We start from the raw sequence: 16,195 nt of genomic DNA, 5'->3' as shown, positions 1-16,195 counted from the left end.
AGAGAGAAATATTCCAATTATTTTAAATTCAACATTAGGTCACTAAAATTAGATCACCTTTCATCATTTGAACTTGCATGTTTTCTTTAAGTTTTAATTTATACCTCACTCGCATGCTTAGCTTTGATATGGTACTTACGTGATACTTAAAAAGTGTACATGGATCGATATGAGACACACTAAAAGTGGGAATCTCCTACCTTCAAAGTTAATTTACAGTAATATCCTTTAAAATCTGAATTACCATTTTGTCCTTGAAGAAAAATGACAAACCTTCAATTAAATAAATTTTTTATTACATTAGCCGTGGGTGAATTAGAAGTGAATGAATAATACTTAAATTCTTTACACACTCAATTCAATGAATCCAATTACGTTTGAGGGCATTTATATTCTCCTTTAATTACTTCTCAAAAACTGAAGAATTCGAAAAGATAAGATTATTTCAATAGAAATCAGATTCATTAGTATTAAAAATGGTATCTGAGTAGTCATTTTTCACAACTATTTAAGAACCTAATCTTGACAAGGCAATAGAAATCGATCCAGTAATTTTTTATCAAGTAAGGATGGCAAAATTTGATTTGTATCTGAATAGTCATCTTTTTTTGCTACATTATATATGGATATGCTCTAAACTCTTTGAGGCCAATGGAACATGGTAATATTAAACCCATAGTGCTTTCCTCATTGTACTTCCTTACATATATATTTTTTATTTTTATCTCGAAGTGCGTCTGATTAGTTTTCATCATTTTATGTGGAAGAAAGTTGTGTTAGTGCCACCTCCTTTAATCTCAAGCTTTTCTCTTTATTTCCAAAACAAGTTATCATCTTCCATGTATCCATAATTAACTATTCAGTTATCTACAATTAACCTTTTTAGTGGAAACGATAGGTTAATTAGCGAGAGTATTCATATCCTTTAACACTTTGATTTTTTCCTTTGTCAGCCCCCACTGAATTATTGATTTACTCAATAACTTAACTCTAGAACTTGGAATTATGGTTAGCAATGGAGTTAGAGAGCTTCTGTCTTTCTTCCACCACTACATGGTAAAAAGTACTTTGTCAATTTCCATGGCAATGTTTTAAGTATTGACAATCTACAAAAATATAGAAAAAGGAATATTGAATGTTTCATTAACAACCAATGAAAATGATATGGCTCTAAACTCTAAAGTATCACTCGCAATACGTTATTTGATTGTAGATTACGATATTCCTTTTGCAACTACTTTTGCTTTCGAAGTTGATTCGATGTTCAAAAAGTTATTTGGATAACTACGCAGTATGCAAAAAAGAGGACAATAAGGAGAGATTTATTTTCATCCGGGATATCTTTGAATACGCTTACGCTTGCTTTCTTTCTCAACAACAAGATTTTATCTGTCTTAACCTCATTTATTTCTAACCGTTAAAAAAATAGGGACAAAGCATTTCAGTTGTGAAAGTGGTATTGCGTAATTTGGGTCATTGTGGGCCTTTTAAACAGTTGGCATGCAACCAATGCTGTAATTCTACTTCTTTGCATGTATGTTTTCATACAATTTGCCTTCTATATTATATTATATAAACTTTATTAAGATCTCTATTGATATAATTTGCTTTTTATTTATTGAATACTTTCTTTAAATGATTTAATGTTGGAATCTCTCGTAAACTAAGTAATACTCATATGTAATATATGTAGACAAATACATATATATGATATCAACTATCAAGTGATACAACAATATATAGAAAAATAAATGCCGGCTACAAGGAACAGAAAAATAAATTCAGCATATGTATTTTCAATAATCTTGTTGACAATTAAAAAGAGAATAATTGAAACCAAGTTGAAAATACGTCATTAAATATGGTCAAATAATGTTAGATGCTTAATTGAGCTTTCATTGAGTAACTTTTATGACAAAGTTTTCTTATGTCTGCCGCCTATACTTAATTGTGCAATATCTTTTTGTGGCTAACATAGATTATCTCATGGAATTAATTAAAAATAATAGAGAATAATAAAGTTATCAAAACACGAGAAACTAAAACACAAAATTGTCTCTTGGAATAGCTGGACATAGTCATGCTTTCTTTCACTTATTAATACTAATTTAGAGATACACGTGCATCGCACGTGTCCAGAAACTGGTAATAAAAATAAAAATAAAAGAAAGCAATAAAGTTGGGTTGCCTCCCAACAAGCGTCTGATTTAACGTCGCGGCACGACTTGAATCACTTTTTATCTCCATCTCGAACTTGTGAATTGAGCCCCCAATTTGGCCTCATGCTTTTTGCTATGCTCTCGGGGTGGTGGGACAAATGTAATCAGGCAAAGTAAACAATTTCGCATTCTATACTTCTTGACCTTCAGATGAGGTATGCAATTCTTTCTCTCTGGCACAATAAGTTCCAAAATGTAAGCACATTGTTCCTCATCTGTTGGCTCCTCCAAAGGCTCGAATGACTCAATTCCCATATCATCATCCAAACATAATGTTGAAAAATGGATGGAATAACGACCAATGCGTTCCAACTCTAGAATTGCGTCACTATTTGCATCCCAATGTGTACACACACTAGAGTATTCAAATATAATATTATCTACTTCCTCACAGGACTCTAGTGTGCTCGCCTCAACATGGACATCATCAATAAAAGTATGGACGAATGATTGACTCTCCACTTTTAGCTCCTCAATTTGGCGTATAAGCTCTTTTTCAGCTTCACACAACTCAGAACTATTTTGTTGGACATTAGACGCATCAACCTTTGCATTCAATTGAGCTCCCAAGTCGTGAATAGCAGTGCCAAATTGTTCGATCTCTTGTCCCAGTTTTACTCTTCATTCTATGAAGTGTTTCATCCCATTCGTAATTTGCTCACGTTGAGCCTCATATATTTCTAATCGTTCATCTTGTTCCATTAGCCAAGTTTGGCTCAAAATCTCCTCTTCTTTGAAAGTTTCCTCTTGCTGGAACTCACTCTCTTGTCCAATTTTAGGCTCTTCCTGAATATCAACTAAGTCTGCAACTTGTTGATCATTAAATGTTTCAGCCCATTCTTCTACTTTGGCCTTCATTCTCTTCATTGTTGCCCTGAGATTTTCAAAGTCTTTTCGGCGTTCAACAGTTTGTTCCAATAATTGCCTCAACAGGTCCATAGTCTGAGCATCATATTTCACATTCTTCACTTTGTTCCTATCAAACTCACAAAAATTATCAGAAACATCATAATAAGGGCTCGAAGAAGGATAAAAAGAATTAGTATAGCCATCCCAATTGCCACCTTGATCACCACACATATTACAAATATTCCACTCAAAGGATTGAGATTGTGCACCGAACTCGCTCCCGAAAATATGTTGATAATTTTTCCACCAGTGGGGTCCTCCACAATATGGACAAAGATCATCAAAGTAAGAATAACCATCATTCAAACAATTTTCATTCCAAGATGCCATGTAAAAAAAAATTATAACACTAACTAAATAAGAAAATTAAAAATTTGAAGAGAAATCAATTAAAGCTTAACTTAGATAAACAATCAATAAATAAGTCCCCGGTAACGGCGCCAAAAGCTTGTTGGTTCCCCAAGTACACGTAAGTATATGTGGCCGTCAAGTAATAAAGTGACTTGAAAGTCGGATGTCGAACCCACAAAGACTTAGATTAATTGTTAATTAAGCAAACTGAAGTCAATTTACTGTCCAAGATAATAAAAAAAATATTATTTTTCTACTAAACTACTATTGCGAAAATTAAACAAGTAATTAGCTAAATTAATTAGGAGCAAGCGATTGTGGTTGGATTTTAATCAAAGGAGATGAAGATTCCAGGGTTGTCGTCGGTTTGTCAATCCTATTGGGTTCGTAATTACACATGGTAATTCACATTATCTATGATTACTAGTTGACCGGATCGTTTATATAAATAGCATGTTCCCAAAATACTATCCGTTTATCCATAATATATCAACCTTGTATTGCTATGGTCTTGAATCTATCATGACCGAATATAATACGGTATTCAACTAAGCAAGACTGTTAACCTAACCGCAAAATCTTTCCCCGTGCCACGGGTTCAAAAACAGGCTCTCTCTAATTCTACTCTAATCTAAACACGACTTTTCCAAATATAACATAGATAGTAAATAGAACTCAAATGCTAGCCAAATAATTAAGAAATTATGTAAAGAATTAGAGAAACAACCAAAGATGATAACTCGAATTAACGGTAATATAATTAATAAATTTCAGTATTCATGATAACCACAACCCAAGAACGCGAAATTTAGCTCCACATAGACATGGTAGTAAAACAATAATTCCTCTAAAGAAACGTAAAGTTTACAAAGTTTGATGAAAGAAAGATGGTATCTAATGAATTCCGGCCTCCACGGCGGCTCTATGCTATCCCTTCATCCAATCTATCTCAAAAATAATGTTTAAAGACTATTTATAAGTGTAGGAAAAAGGTCTAGACGAAATAACCAAATCCAAAATCAAAAAGAAGACAAAATAGGCTTGAGACCCGGACCACGCGTCGCCACGCGAAACGCGCAAAGCATCTCGCGTCAAACCGTGCCTCGCTAGCTCAAACGCGAGCAGAAAGTCTCGCTTCGCCTGCTTATCCAATTTGTTGTTGCCTAACTTTTTCTCTCGAAGCTCGCTGCTTTTGAGTGCTGCCAGGTAATCTCCAAACCTTCATTCTTTAATTCGTGTGTCTACAATTGCATGAAATCATTTAAATGCAGATAATATACTTTCAAAATATTTTCTTTGCTCACAATTTTCACCCCAAAATATTTATACAAAAAATAAACTCAATTAAGTACAAATATAGTTCAATTTATTATTAAAGCACCAAAATGTAAGGTAGGTAACGCACTAAAAATACATAATTATAGCCAAACATCACTGCAGACGTATTAATTGAGTATTAATGTGACATCTTAGATATATGAAGTCCTATCGGGATGAGTATTGGTAAAAATAGTTGTTTTGGAATCAAGACTCGAGAGTGAGGTGCATAAGATTCAATAAAATCGACTAAGTTTATGGAAGGTCTATCTTCTAGAATAATTTCGTAAATTTTCATTAGGAATTTGGGAAAACATAAAAGTTTTATCCCTTTGAATTATGTTTCCAATGATATATTGTGGAGCCCGAACGAATTTTTGAGTAAAAGACTATATGCATTTTACTGGATAATGTGCAGTAGCGCAAAGGCGGCCCAATGAGGGGCCTTAAATTTTCGGTATTACAAAAAATAATTTAGTAAAATTTTATTTAAAATTTATTTTTCTAATTTTTTGAAATACAAAATTATTAATATTTTACTTATAATCGATATTTTTAGAGGGATCATATATGTTATAGGATATTATTCCATTCTCTTAGAATTTCCTGATTTTCTGAAAGATTTATGATAGATTTCTCACCAACTTCTACTTCTTCTTGGATTTCATTATCGTCTAGCTCAATTTTGTTAGTGATTTGTTCGCCTATCATAAATTCTTCCATATTTTTTGATTCAAAATTTTTATAGTTCGCTAAAAATTTATCAATAGCTCCTTTTTGGGATAGTATTAAAGTTTTTACTCTTCCCTTTTTTTGGTGTTTTAAATACGCGAATTCATATTTTTTTTGTTGATATATTAAAATTCTAATAAATAAATAAATAAATAATATATACTTAAGAACAAAAGATGTAACATGGGGAAAGCTTGAAAAAAAAAGTGTTGGCAATTGCTTTCTGCTCTCTTATTTGAAAGAATGATTTATGAGACAATGAACTTGTGAGTGTAGAGAGGCCAAAAGGAATATAAAATATTAAAATAAAATGTAGTTTGAAGAGAGTGTAATAAAGTGATAAAAGTAATGTAGGCCATGTGATAATGATGATGGTGTATAAATCAATAACTTTACAAACGTTGGCTATTTTTTAATTACCAATTCGAAAATTGGCTAGCCCGTACTATTTTTTACCCCAATATCTCTAGCGGCCCCAAATTAATTTTTTTCATGAAAAAATATGCTTTTTCTTTGATATACTAAATATTTTTAAAAGAAAAATTATCACATACAACTATTTAATATTAGAAATTTCGGGCCCCCACAGAAGTGGGGCCTCAAGCAATTGCTTGACTTGCTTTACCATTGGGCCGCCCCTGAGTATGTGCGCCCAGGTGCGTGCCCAGATGGTCCCGTGCGCGGCCACGCACTTGTGGCAGTGTTACTGCCCTGATGCGTGTCCAGTACGCGGTTGGGCCTTCATGTGCGCGGGAGTGCACTTATGGGGTCATTTTAAAGCCCTAATTCATCCCCTATACCCCAAAACACAAAAACTTGCTCTAGAAAGGGAAGCTCTCAAGAACCTAAGTCCTCAAAGGTCTCTCCACCATCCAAGGTAAGTTCTAATGGTTATTCTAAGTTAATTTTAATTCTTCAAAACCTTATTAACATGGGTAAACCCTTCAAATCATTAATATTCGATTGGGACATCAATTTTGAGAGACGAAACCCTATTACTCGAATTCAAGATGATTGAACGTCAAAAGGGTAATATCTCCACCCTCTAATTGATTATAGGTTTGGATTAATGATTATAGACTTTAAGTTCATGAGATATGAGTTGATGGATTTGATAGAAAAGCATGAACCGTTATAGGTTTGGGTTGTTGATTGTTGATTATTGATTATTGATTAAGGGTGTTGTTTATCTTATGGATAATGAAGAATGGTATTGATTATAGCAAGTTGAGATTTTAGAATTTTGTAGAAGTAAGAGAACGGGATGTTGGGTGTAGAAACACCATTAATGAGGGTTATGAAGCTTTATACCCACCAAGTGTTTGATAAAATGCCTAAGTGACCAAACCATTAGTATTATTGCTAATATGGAATTCCTTTGATTTGTATTGATATAGATTAAAGTTGGAAGGGTTGGCAAATATTGTATTACGCTCAAGAGCAGGAAGTTAAGATATGTGAGGCTAACTCTTTATGTTTGGGAATGTTAATGATTCTCCCTACACTCCGTTTCTTTTACGATGTTACTAATTGCCTCAGAAATATAGTTAACCCTAGTTCCTTGAATAGTTACAGAACTTCTATTCTCTAGCTCCGTAACTCGTTCATGATTTTCATTCCGAACGTTGTGAGTTCAGTACATAATCAATATAGACTTGTGTTTGATGCCCATGAGTCTCAGTCTAGATTACTCAGCATGTCATAAACAGTTGAAATTTCAGTTTTCATAATCAGTTCATGAATACATATCTCAGTTAGTCATATTTAGTATTTTAGTATCATGTAACCCAGTATGGTTCAGTATTTCAGTATCATGTATTGCAGTATGATTCTCAGTTCTTTATTTTAAATCGTGAATGTTGAACACCTGTATCTGGGCCTGAGGCCGTAGTTCATGCTTTATGCATATTTGGGCCTAAACAAATCTTTGTTAAGATTATGGTGTCTTTATTTGCTTCCTAAATAAATCTTTGTTAAGATTACGAGTTTTCTTGTAATCTTTAGAAAAATCGAATCTTTTACGTGTAGCATTGGGTAATGAAAATTTAGGCATGGCCAGGTAACTAGGAATGTCAATGGTTCGGTTCGCACGGTTATTTTCTAAAATTTGTATTATACCAATTTTTCGGTTATTCTATTATGCATAATCAAAACTAGACTTTTCGAAATTGCCCCAATCATGTCGGTTTCTCTTCGGTATTGGTACGGTTCGGTTAATTTTCAGTATTGTTTTTAAATGTCATGTAAAAGTCACTAATAGAAGTAGAATGCTATACATACTTTTATATGACTTAGCAAACTCTCTAGATATTTTATTCTTTAAATGGTGATGAATTAAGAAAATATTAAAGATGGTCAGAGTATAGATCCATCAACTATTCTATAACAACGTAAAAGAAACTAAACAAAGATATTAACCGAGTGAAAATATATTAACCAAGCTGGAACTCAAAAATAAAGTCTATAGAAGATTAAATATTCCAAAAGATAAATCTAAATCATATGAAAGGAAACATATTCAATACATTGTAGTTTGCTACTAATCGCTAAAATAGCTTGTGTCTTGCTAGTGAATATGTTGGAAATAATTTAGTTTCAATAGGAGTAGCATTATAGGTTTGGGAATTAAGATTTTGAGTTTAATTACTTGTTTGCTTGTAACCGTTTTCACAATTCCAAGGCCCAAGGAAAATTTTAATACATTATTATTCTTAAACTTAATATATAAATATATTTTTAACATGTAAATTTATCTGGTACGTTTCGGTTTTTTTATTTTTTATTTTTATAAAATAAAAAACCTACCCTAATTATCAGTACTGTTATAGATTTATATAAAAACCTACGATTTTATTAAAAGAAACCTAAAAATCGGTTCGGTACGGTACAGTTTGTTCGGTTTAGTCTGTTTTTTAATATCCATTGACACCCCTACTCCAGCTGCACAAGCATAAGTCTCAAAACCAACTCGATCCGAAATACATGATTCTGCACAAAAATGTGCAGAAGCGTAGCATGAGTACACCACAGTGGTACCCAGTAAATATCAAGCCTAACCTCGGTAGAGTAGTGACGAGGCCAGGTCAAGACACCTACCAGACAAGTAAACCTATTGTAACGACCCGACTTGTCGTTTAAAGAATTAATGCCCCATTCAATGGCTTAAGGTCTCAAGCAGCTTCTAATATGTATTATGACCCACAAGTGTGGTCGAGTTTGATTTACTGAAGATTCAGAATTTAATTAAAAGAACAATTCTTATTTAGAAGCTTAAATGGAAAGAGTTGACAGGAGAGTTGACTTTTGAGAAAACGACCACGGAATGGAATTTTGATGATGTCAATAGCTTCGTATGATGATTTCAGACTTAGGCGTATATTCGGATTTGGATTTGAAAGTCTGTAGGACAATTCAACGCATTTTGGCGAAAGTTGAAAAATAGAAGATTTTTGAAAAAATCCTATCGAAGGGTAAATTTTTGATAACGAGGTCGGATTTCGATTATGGAGATGGGAATAGCTCCATTACGTCAATTATGAGTTGTGTGTAAAATTTAAAGTCATTCCGGATTGATTTGATACGTTTCAACACAAAATATAGAAGTTGGAAGATTTAAAAACTTATAATTCGATTCGATGTGCGATTCATAATTTCGGCATTGTTTGGCATGGTTTGAAGCCTCGACTAAGTTTGTATTTTATTTTGGGACATGCTGTTATAATTGGTTGAGGTCCCGGGAGCCTCGGGCGAGTTTCAGATGGTTAAACGGATCAAAATTGGACTTGAAGGAACTCTTGGAAATCTGTCACTGGTGTCATCGCATCTACGATGAAATTGATTGCAGATGCGCCATCGCAAATGTGAGATAGAGGTCACAGAAGCGAAAGGAAAAGGCCTGGTCAGTGATCGCAGGTGCGAAAAATATCCCGCACCTGCGTGATCGCAGAAGCGGGCAGAGAAGGCGCAGAAGCGGAAGAGCATCGCAGGTGCGCATGAGGCATCGCAGAAGTGATTCCCGCAGAAGCGGAAAAGCTTCCGCAAATACGATGGTCGACTGGGCAGTGCACTTCTGCAGAAGCAAGTTTTTACTCGCAAAAGCGGCTTCGCAGGTGCGACTAAAATGTCCGCAGGTGCGAAACTGGGCAGAAACATAAGGATGGAACTTGGCCATTTTTGGCATTTCGTTTTTGAATTTTTGGAGCTCGGATTTGGGCGATTCTGGAGGGATTCTTCACAAGCTTGGTTGGGGTAAGTGTTATATATCCTAAAGTGATTATATTTTATGAATTTAGGGTTATATTTATCTTTTAATTCGCATTTAAATGGAAGAAAATCAAGATTTTTATAAAATCTTCCAAAGACGAAAATTTAAGATTTGGACGTCGAGTTGTTATTGGAATTCAATAAAATTGGTATGGTTGAACTCATATCGGAATGGGTGGTCGGATTTCATAAAAATTTTGTTGGGTTCCGAGGGGTGGGCCCCGCGTTGACTTTTGTTGACTTTTTGGAATAAATTTTTAAGTAGACGTATTATTATCCAGAATTATTTTTGATGAATTTTAATGAAGTTATACAATTAATTTGGATAGATTTGAGCTGTCCCGAGGTCAATTCAAGAAAGAAGGCTATTTTGGAATATCGGCTTAACTTCAAATAGGTAAGTGTCTTGCTTAACCTCGAGTGAGGGAATTACTCCTCAGGCATCGAGTCTTATGTGCCATTTGTGAAATGTGAAAAGCCGTGTACGTGAGGTGACGAGTACGTACTCGGGCTTATATGTACAAAATTCATTGAGATAAAGTCTTGAGCAAATCGTGTAGTAATTTGGATAATTATTAGTATTTATTAAATTATCTACTTGCCATGCCTAAGTCCTTGTTGTTGAATTTATTTTTATATGACAATTTGATGTGATTGTTACTTGAAAGTTTGTGTAATTTCATGAGTATTGTTGGTTTGATATTCGTGGGATTTAGTTTCATTATGGATTTTTTCTCTGCAAATAATTAATTAAATGAACTTAAAAAGTGACGTTAATATAATTATCTAAATCTGAATTAGTGAAGGCGTACCCTATGTTGATTATTTTTCTATCTCTGTTGATTCTTTTTGAGGTTTATATATACATTGTATAGAGCCTTTGACTACTTGTTGTGAAATTAATTGATTTTGTTATATCCTTAGAATTTGTTGTGGACATTGAGCAAACTGTAATGTGGATTGATTTTGTTAGTTTGCCGTGATAATTTACCGTGTAAACTGTTGTGCTGTGTGAGTTATTATTTTGAGGAGATTAGGGTGGCATTTCACCGTTAGTATTATGTAGGTATAAGGGTGACATTTCATTGTTGTTGTATTTGTTGGAATATTATCTGGACGGAGTGATAAGGGCAGCTATAAGAGCAATAAGGGTGGCTATTGATATTGTCAGGGAGGAGGGACAAGGGCGGCTATAGGAGAGATAAGGGTGGCTATAGGAGAGATGAGGGTAGCTATTGTGAGGGACGATATGTGATGATGTAGAGTTGTGGTGTTGGTGATTTTCATGTGATGTTGTGATTTTCTTGTGTTTATTTTTGTACCTTGTGCAATTGTCTTGTTGTTAATAAATTGATAATAATCTGATTTATGTTGAAATTGGGAGCTTGTGGCTATTGCCAGGCAGATTATAAAATAAAATATGGGCACGAGGTGCTGTGAGTAAATAATGAGGATATTGGCACGTGAATTGTCCGTACAGTAGTGATATGAAATGGGGTACGAGGTCATGTGATTAAATGATAATAATATTGGCATGTGAACTGTCCGTGCAGCTGTGAAATAAAAAGTGGGGAGGAGGTGCCGGGAAAAATATGATGATATAATTATGAGCACGAAGTGCCGTGGAAATATAAAAATGGGCTGAGACCCGTGTTTACAAAAAATATGAAAATGGGTTGAGACCCGTAATTTTAAGATTATAAAATTAGGTGTCACAGGGTGACTTCTTAATTGAAAGAATTATATTCAAAATACTTATTTGGAAGGATTTTATTTAGAAAGTATTATATGAAAGAATTGTATTTGTAAGATATTTATTTGAGAAAATTATATTGGAAAAGATTTATTGAAAGAATTATATTTAAAAGAAAATATTTTGAGAAAATTATATGTGAAAGACATTTATTTGAAGACCCTGATTTAATTGGGTGTACTTGTATTTATTATTTGTTGAACTATATTAATGGTGTCCTTGTTGTCTTGCTGTGCATAACACTGGTTGTTTTATGTTGCCCTTATTGTTCCTTGTTTCCTATTATTTTGTATATTATATTGCACAGGCTATTAGACTAGTGAGTGTCTTGACTGTACCTCATCTCTACTCCAGTGAGGTTAGTCTTGATACTTACTGGGTACCGACCGTGATCTACTCATACTACACTTTTGCACATTTTTGTGCAGAGTTAGGTATTGGAGATATCGGACTTGATCAGAGTTAAAGCGGGATCGTAACGATTTAAGGTAGAGCTGCTTAATCGTCGCAGTCCCTTGGAGTTTTTTCATTTTATTGTACTATTAATTTGTAATCAAACAGTATTGTATATTCGGTCCTCGTAATCATTCCATGTATTCAGTTAGAGTTCGTGACTTAGTACTACCAGTCTTGGGAGGTTGTATATTCATATTTGTTCCGCTGTTAGTTTTGATTACTTATTTAATTAAAAAAAATATAATTGAAATCGGCTTACCTAGTCTTAGAGATTAGGTGCCATCACGACGCATGTGGTGAGATTTTGGGTCGTGACAAGTTGGTATCAGCGCCCTAGGTTCATAGGTTCTACGAGTCACGAACGAGTCTAGTCACGAACGAGTCTAGTAGAGTCTTTTGGATCGGTATATAGACGTCTGTACTTATCTTCGAGAGGCTACAAAACCGTTAGGAAATTTCCACTTCTTTCATTCCTGTCGTGCGGATTTGTTGATTATGGAATTTGAGCCTTTGTATCTCCATTCTCTCACAGATGGTGAGAACACGTGCTACCGGGTTAGATGAACAGGCACCCGCACATACTGCTAGAGCTGCAAGAGGTCGGGGCCGAGGTAGAGGTCGAGGCAGAGGTCGAGGAAGGGCACGTGCCATGACTAGAGCACCTGTCAGCACAACGGTGGAGGAGCCACCAGTAGCTCCAGTTGAGGCACAGGTACCAGAAGCACCTGTTGTTAATCCCGGACTTCAGGAGACTTTGGCACAGTTCCTGAGTATGTTTGGTACATTAACCTAGGCGGGATTGATCTTTGTTTCACCAAATATTTCGCAGATTGGGGGAGTAGGTTAGACTCCTACCACAACTCCAGAGCAACAGGTTTACGTTGGTCAGGTTTTGGGTGTAATACCGGTACAACCTATTATTCCGGTTCGTCCTGAGGTCAGGCCAGAGGCATCAAAAGAAGAACAAAAGAGACTTGAGAGGTTTAAGAGGTATAGCCCACCTACTTTCAGTGGCACAGTTATAGAGGATGCCCAAGGAATTCTAAAAAATTGTCACTGTACTCTCTGCACCATAGGTATTGTGGAAGTGAGCGGAGTTGCCTTTACTACATTTCAACTGTCTGGCACAGCGTATCAGCGGTGAAAAATCTAAATCTATGAATAATGTAGACCAGCCGATGCAACACCACCAACTTGGGCTCAATTTTCGGAAATGTTCTTGAAAGAGTTTGTTCCCCAGACTCTCAGAGATGCGTGGCGCATAGAGTTTGAATGGTTGTGTAAGGGCACTATGACAATGTCAGAATATGCTATCAGGTTTAGTGAGTTAGCCCATCATGCACCTATCTTAGTTCCTACAATCAGAGAACATGTCCGCAGATTCATTGAGGGGCTCGATTATGATATTAAAATATGTATGGCTCGAGAGTTGCAAACTGATACTCCATTTCAACAAGTAGTGGAGATTGCAAGGAAGATTGATAGTGCTTTAGGGGAGGAAAGGGAGTCTAAGGAGGCCAAAAGGTGTCAAAGATCTGGAAGGTTCAGTGGATTTTACTCTTCAGCTAAGACCCATTATAGCGGAGGCTCGAGCAATCAGCCAGCTCAGTCCGCTCATCAGATTACTCGGGGTGCTCAAGTTTATAGTGCACCATTGACACGAGATTCTTACAGTGGTTATTTCGGTTATCCGGCATACAATCAGTACGAGCAGCCGCGACCTCAGAGGGGTTGTTATGAGTGTGGTGATACTAGGCACATCATGAGAGATTGTCCTAGACTTGGGAGGGGTGGAATTCATCCGAACACTCCAGCTACAAGCTTTATTCCAGTTGATACTCCACGTGCACAGTCAGCTAGAGGTGGAGGACAGGCAGGTAATGGGTGCCTAAGAGGTGGAGACCCGACCCGTTGATATAATTGCTATGATTTGGCTGAGGCCAATACACTAGATGGTGACATTACAGGTACGATCCTGATTTTGTTATAAAAGGATATTTTTTCCCTTAATTTGATTCGGTTCTGAATATTGAGGTGAGTCTTCCTATTATGCTTTGCTTATGGGTGAGCTTCGTAATTTTGTGACCCACTTATATGTTATCCCTGTTGGGAGAATTGAGGATGTGAGTCCGTGTCTGTGATTTTTATTTTTGTGCACCATTGAGGGATATAAGTCCAAAAGTAATTTTTATTATTCATCATAGTGGGTTTTATGTGTTTCGGGATAATTGATTCCATTTTTTATGAATTATATGCCCTACCGGTATGAAGGTTCATTATGTGTTGTGAAACTATTTATGAAATATATTGAAAAGAAGAAAGAAAGGAAATTGAAAATTTCAGTTGGCACAATGTGCAAAATACTTGTGATTCGGAGTTGAGGACGATATCCTCGTATTTTTTTATATGATGTGAAATATTTCAACCGGGCTACAAGCCACAGTGGAAGTTATATAAGGACGAGGTCCTTGTGGTGAAATATTATGAGTTTAAAATTCTCCCTTTGTTAAATTTAATTTGTACAATAATATTAATACGGAGTCATGCCTGTTAGGCTTATTTGATAATTCTTGTATATTTTCTGTTCATATTCAGCCATTTTCGTGCTTTAAACATCGAGTTTTAGCCTATGAGGTGAGTGCCCAGGTGGCGTTAAATGTGACTCATTAATCCGAGTAAGTAATCATGAGGTCTTCATGCCTCACATTCTATTGTCAGTATTGTGAAAAAAAATAATTCGAAATGATGTTTTGATTAATATGAGATTAATTGATGATGCTGGAATTAATTATGAATAGCTTTTAAGGCCAGAGATGTGGTGATGGGCATACATATGATGTGCTTCATATTCTAATATCATTATGATAATGCAGTGCTTGTAATGCTGAGATTAGTATTACTGATATATACATTGTGGTATTTTGTTGGGTTGTGGATGTGTTGTTAGGAGTTGTTTTAGTGTTACTCTGGCAAGTGGATTGGCCCAATTACAAGGGAGACTCTGTCAAAAAATTCTGAAAAATTTGGGAGTTAGTAATATTTGGGGGATTGAGACGTGCAAAAGAAGAGATAAATTATGTTATGTGTTTGAGGGTGAATGATCCTAAGAGGGGAAGAATGTAATACTCCAGAAATTTTTTGAAGTACTTCAAAACTATCAAGAAAGTTGATGTGTGCGTAGGCACGAGTTGCTATAGCTAGTTGAGACTAAGACCATGCGTTGTTGTGAGAATCAGGCCTTCTGAAAATATTTGGAGTGTAAAAAATTGGTTTTAGAGTTTACAAATATGGATAAAAGAAATAATCTCAAATGAGGTGGTGTTGTCGGTCTTATCTCAAATGCGGTAACGGGGGATCAACCATGAGTATATGTGTAAAAGAAAGATCATCGATTTGGTAACCTCAGAATAATTCTTAGCACATTCGAGGACGAACGTTTGTTTAAGAGGTGGAGAATGTAACAACCCGACTTTTTGTTTTAAGAATTAGCGCCCCGTTCAGTGGCTAAAAGTCTCGAACAGCTTCGTAATATGTATTATGAACCGCGGGTGTGGTCGAGTTTGATTTACTGAAGATTCGGAATTTAATTAAAAGAACAATTCTTATTTAGAAACTTAAATGGAAAAAGTTGACTAGAGAGTTGAATTTTATGCAAACGACCCCGGAATGGAATTTTGATGATGTCAATAGCTTCGTATGATGATTTCGGACTTGGGCGTATGTTCGAATTTGGATTTGGAAGTCAGTAGGACAATTCGACGCATTTTGGCAAAAGTTGAAAAATAGAAGATTTTTGGAAAAATCCTACCGAAGGGTATTTTTTGATAACGTGGTCGGATTTCGATTCCTGAGACGGGAATAGCTCAATTACGTCAATTATGACTTGTGTGCAAAATATGAAGTCATTCCGGATTGATTTGATACGTTTCGGCACAAAATATAGAAGTTGGAAGATTTAAAAACTTATAATCCGATTCGATGTGCAATTCGTAATTTCGGCATTGTTTGACGTAGTTTGAAGCCTCGACAAAGTTCGTATTGTATTTTGGGACAAGTTGGTATAATTGGTAGAGATCCCGGGGGCCTCGGGCGTGTTTCAGATGGTTAAACGGATCAAAATTGGACTTGAAGGAACTGTTGGATCTGCCACTCGTGTCATCGCATCTGCGATGAAATTGATCGTAGATGCGCCATC

This window comes from Nicotiana tabacum, chromosome 4 (genome assembly GCF_000715075.1).
Source record: "Nicotiana tabacum cultivar K326 chromosome 4, ASM71507v2, whole genome shotgun sequence".
NCBI lineage: Eukaryota > Viridiplantae > Streptophyta > Magnoliopsida > Solanales > Solanaceae > Nicotiana > Nicotiana tabacum.
The sequence above is the reverse complement of the archived record's forward strand: the minus strand, read 5'-3'. Positions refer to the sequence as shown.